Source organism: Gavialis gangeticus, unplaced genomic scaffold (genome assembly GCF_001723915.1).
Source record: "Gavialis gangeticus isolate Ggan-Ray unplaced genomic scaffold, GavGan_comp1, whole genome shotgun sequence".
NCBI lineage: Eukaryota > Metazoa > Chordata > Crocodylia > Gavialidae > Gavialis > Gavialis gangeticus.
This window is the reverse complement of record NW_017729032.1, coordinates 219377761-219382916: the sequence shown is the minus strand read 5'-3', so window position 1 is coordinate 219382916 and position 5156 is coordinate 219377761. Positions and strand designations below refer to the sequence as shown.

The 5156-nt window shown below is 39.6% G+C and overlaps 1 long non-coding RNA gene across 1 annotated transcript in view; it reads left to right on the top strand.

Moving 5' to 3' along the window:
- Positions 1 to 4405, top strand: part of LOC109302460 — a 4688-nt gene extending 283 nt beyond the window's left edge. Inside the window, exon 2 of the long non-coding RNA XR_002098788.1 lies at positions 4207 to 4405. This is a non-coding gene — a long non-coding RNA (uncharacterized LOC109302460). The remainder of the gene's footprint in view (positions 1 to 4206) is intronic.
- The last annotated feature ends 751 nt before the right edge of the window (positions 4406 to 5156 follow it).

Sequence of the window (5156 nt, the reverse complement as noted above, 5' to 3'; positions counted from 1 at the left end):
CCTTCCAGTCCTAATGTCTATGAAATCTATGAAATAATGATCAGATGAGTCCAGGATAATTTTTGGTACCAAAAGCATGTTCTCATTTATGATTAGATGCAAGTGTGTGTGGGTACATGTGTGTGTGGATGGTACACAAAAAATAAAAGTTCTGGGCCAAATTTCCATAGGACTTTAATGATTTGCTCCACCTGCACATTTGGCCCTATTGTTTTTTGATAGGTATGATGTGTACAACTTACATAGTTTCTTGTTAGGTTATGACTGTTTATGATATATTCCAGAAATTCTGTTGTGGTGTTCTGCTATATAGGATTTGATTTTTATGCTTTCTACATGAGTCTACATTTCCTTTTTTCTCTTGCCTTTTTCAGCTGGTAAAATAGCCTTCAAAATAAGAGCTGTAATATAGCAAAAAAAAATCAGTTTATGGGATACTTTAGCAAACAAAGCAAGCAAAATGACTTTTATAACTACTAGCAGTGAATGAATGGCTAAGACAAATAACAGTATCATCCTTAGGTCTAATCAAGGTTTGATTGTATCTGTATTGTCATTGAGGCAAAGGACTGGAGGAAACAAAACAGACTATTGCTTGGGTTTAAAGTGTTCTTTTGGATAATGCAGTTTAGTAATTTCCAGAGGTTGTCAGCTGGTTGCCAAAAGTGTTACTGAGCACTTTAAAAAACAAGCTGTCTTAATTGCTAATGTTACTGGATTCTCTAATTATGGTTTCATTGTTGGGTAAAGGACTAAATACTTTTACAGAATCCAACCAAGGAATGTTAATAGAGCTAAGAATACATTGGTATAACAACAAATAAGCTGGTCCCAACACCATTAAAAAAATAGCTGGCACAGAGCAAGACATTAACCTAGCACCCCTCTGTGCCTCTGATAACTTCTCCAGGTAGAGAACACAACCCTTCACTGATCTCCTTCATTTAGTCCTCTGAATTTCTAAATGAGTTAAATCTGCTTGTTCTACTCCACTTCCTTTTTTATCTTAGGACAGGATGTCAAAACCTATGGGTGCCTGTACATGAGCACGGACGCCACTCTGACATGCTGTCATTACAGTGCATTGGAGCAGACTCAGTTGATCGAGTCTGCTGGACTGTGGTAACTACTGCGCTCCAGCAGCCTCCTGCATCTCGTGTATCAGTGTCCCTGCACTTAAAAATGGCAGCAGGGATGATCTAAAGGTCATTGAACTAATTAAAGTGGTTTGATATGCTCAAAGCAGCTTAAACCATGGAGGACATGGGCAGCTGATGCTTATTTCCATGGTCCATGCCCATTTCATGCCCATTTCCATACCAGCTGCCCATATATTGCCTGTAGTTGGCTTATGATATAGTGAACTGCAGTAATCCAGCCTGGAGGTGTGAAATACAAGGAGAATGATGGCTAGGTCCCCATCTAGGTAGGAGGGACAAAGTTTCCTTATGAGCTGGAGGGGAGAGAAAACAGTTTCTGATGCTACTTGGCATCAGAGTAAGTGAGTAGTCACACAGGATGCCAAAGCTTTGTGCCACTTTGACAGATGGGGGCCATATGCCATCATGCAGGTGAAGACAACATCTTGGCTTACCTTGTGACAAATCCCACAGAGACAAACAGAGCAAGGCACCTGTCAGTTTTTTTCCATTTAACAAAAAATATATTTTCTTATACTCACAATGCAGAAGAAAGAAAAGTTCTTGTGCAAAGCAATGCATACTCAGTGGAAAACATCTTGCTATTGTTCCTTTAAAATACATGGACCCATCTCTTCAACTCATATAAATCAAATTTTGTCCAACATCATAAGTAGAACTATGGTGCCATACACTATCTGAGGACCTGTCTTACTGAACAGGAACACAGCACTGGAAAGGGTTTTCTGGGTCCAGTCCACTTGAAGGCCATCTTTTACTTAAGGAATCCCCAAAAATTGCCCCTCCAAGCCCTCTCACACAGCTAAAAGGCACAATATCAGAAGCATCAAGAACACCCTATCACATACCAGAGGCTAAAGCAGGGGAGATGAGGGCACTGCCAATGCCCTGGCACTACAGTGAAAGGGAATTTGTTGGTTAATATACGCTGAGGAGATCTTAGGAAAAAGGCCATGCTACAAAGAAAAGCAAAGACCTTCCCAGTCCATGCCAAGCTGACCTACAGGAAAGCACATCAATAGTAGAACAGGAAGCTCAGTCTGCAATAGGACAGTGGACTTTGCAAGATACTGAGGTGCAATCTGGCCATCTTCCTCCAGGAAATATATCTTAAATATTTGTTGCAAATTGGATTATTCCAAGGGGGAAGGGAACTCATCTAAGTACTTAGTTCAGCAAGCCCCAGGCACAAATCTCTAACACGTCCCTGAAAAGTGGTGAGGTTTATCACAGGTAGGTGGTTCCAAAGTGATGTAAGGGACTTTACTGTAAGCTGAGATTTGGCTTGCAAAAAATGAAGCTGAGTAATTGGTCATTCATACCATGAAATATATTGGCAGGGGGTTCCTGGACCATCAGAAACTTTACTCCAACACATAACTGATCAGAATATTATAACTCATTGTGCAAGTATACTGGTTTTCTTCGTGACCACTAATCATTTGTCTCTCTGACATGAATTAAGTGTTCTTTAAAGCACAGGGATAAAAGAAGGATTTAACAGGATCTTGGCATACCAAATATACAACCGTATGCATAGCCACAAGTATGTGTAGCTCAGAGTTCCTCCTATTGCAGTCCTGTCCTAGACCTGATACTAAGCCTACCCTGTAGAATATCTTATGAGGAACCATCACAGCATTATCTGTATTTATTTTTAAGCCTCATATTCAGACCTGGTACCATATCTTTACTTGCTGTTATGATTACCTGTGCCAACTGGCACTACCAATACAGTGAAATCTTCTTGAACATTTGTCATCATCCACACAATGCAGGAGTGAAACTCATTGCTCTTTGTTGGAGCAGTCCATTGTTCATCTCCTGTAATATAATTGTATGCTACTTTCTCAAAATATGCAAAATATTCTCTGAATATTTGAATATTATTCAACATATTAATTGACTATGATTTTAAGAGCCCTGGTTTTCATATTTTCCTTTTAAATATTAGGCTGGTGTTCTACCTGCAAACAAACTAATCAAATAAACTTGCAATCAACTTCTCCAATTAAAGACATGTTTTCAACCTGTTCAGAATGATGTTTTTTCAGTATAAAGAATTGTCTGGCCAGCTATGGTATACAACTTAGTATTTTCAGTGTAATCTTCCTGTTTCATTCTTAAAGTTATCATGCACCCAGTGTCCTTTTAAGTCTTTTGAAACGTGTCAGCTTCACTGTTGTGACTTGAAGAAGCTTGGTACATCTTGTTTGTCTTGTGCCTTTTTCCTATGAGTGAATCTAAACTGAAAGATTTGTCTATATGCCTAGTCAAAAGTAGTTTCTGCCTAAAAGCTATCCACCAATAGAAACAAAATGTGCTGTTATTAACTTCTGAATAAGGAAGCCATTAAAAGTGATCAAGCAGAGTGAGCAGGGGGAAAAAGTACCTTGCTTTCCAAAATTTGGCAAAAGGAAAGACATCTTATGATTGATGAAGTGTTTCAGAAAGGTTCATACAATCAGGCAAATGACATTTTGTTCCTGTTGCAGGCCATGTCAGAGATATTGCTACAACCAAGGGAAGTTGATCAATTTGTTTTTGGAACATAATTTCCTCCTTTTAATCACCAATGCCTAAAGCACCTTGGGGTTTGTGCTTACCCTCACTTATTACTCAGTAAGAATTACATAAGTGCATAATTTAAAAATACGCATATCATTCTGCCAAACTAAAATATTTAGATGTATTTTTGGTTAATTGCAGACAAACCACTCACAATAACATGCTCTCAAATGTTTCTAAAAGGAAAGAAACAGCCTACACCTGATCTGATGATGATACCGAACGACAGTTGTTTTTATGTCTTGATTCTGTAACCCCTCTGAGTTCCCCTCGGACCTTGAAGCTCTGACAATAACACGGCACCTGGAAGACCAAAGGTCACCAAGGCACAATAGGGACTGAGGTCAGAGGCTGCAAAAGAAAGCCAAAGAATCATGGGCTCCCCAATGTTTTCATCACACCACGCAAAGAGCACAAAGAAATCATACTGGAGTGACTGTGGGAAAGAAAAATGAAGGAACCAGTCAAGAGACTCCAGATATCATCCCCTGAAAAGGGGCAACTGGATGGAGCAATCCAGGAGGTGTCTCCTTAGAGAGAGGAGTCAGAAGTCCTTGTGCACAGCAGACTGGAAGCCTCTGTGAAAGAATAAGAAAACAGCCCAAAAAAGGAGCACAGGATTGCTCTTCAAAATAAAGTAAAGTAAGATAAAATAAAGTAAAGTAAAATACTGATTCGGCTTGCTGATTGGAACTTTTCTAACTAAACAGTGTCATCAGAAAATGCCAATTTCATGAACATGGCTTGGGTTTGATGCACATGTTGAATTGTACATAGCGTCCAAGTAGAACCTGATGGGTTTTTGATAGGCTGCTGGGCAGCCGAGGCTTCTAAGTCTGTGGTAGCCCTTTCACATCAGACCTTTCTTGTTCTGTTCATCAGTATAATGGTAACTTTCAGCAGATGCTATGTTGCTTTTTTAACTATATCCCCATTCCCCCAAACAATAACATTTGCCTGTGTCTGTGGTGTAACACACTCAAAGTAATAGGTGCCTGGTCTAGCGTGTCAGAGGAAGGACTGCAGGGGTCTTGTATCTGACCTTAGATGAGGGAAGGTAATTTTAACTGCCATGATAGACATGGAGACTGAGAACAGAAAATGGTATTTCTCTGAAAATGTCTCCTAGGCCACGACCTACCTTTCACCATACTGCACACCGCCTCATTTTCATTCAGAAACTCAGGCTGAAATCCAGGCCCTATGAAAGTCAGTGCCAGTTTGACCATTCTGTTGATTGGGAGTAAGGATTTTCCCCTTGAATCTATTCTTCTATACATATAGCAGCCTTTAAGGCTAGGGACAAACGTTACATATAAACCAGTTTAAGTGATCAAAAACTGGTCTAAACCTGTAACCAAAAATATGTTCAGTGCACATACACTGGTTTGAAAATGGTTGAAACCAGTTTGAGATATATCTGGTTGA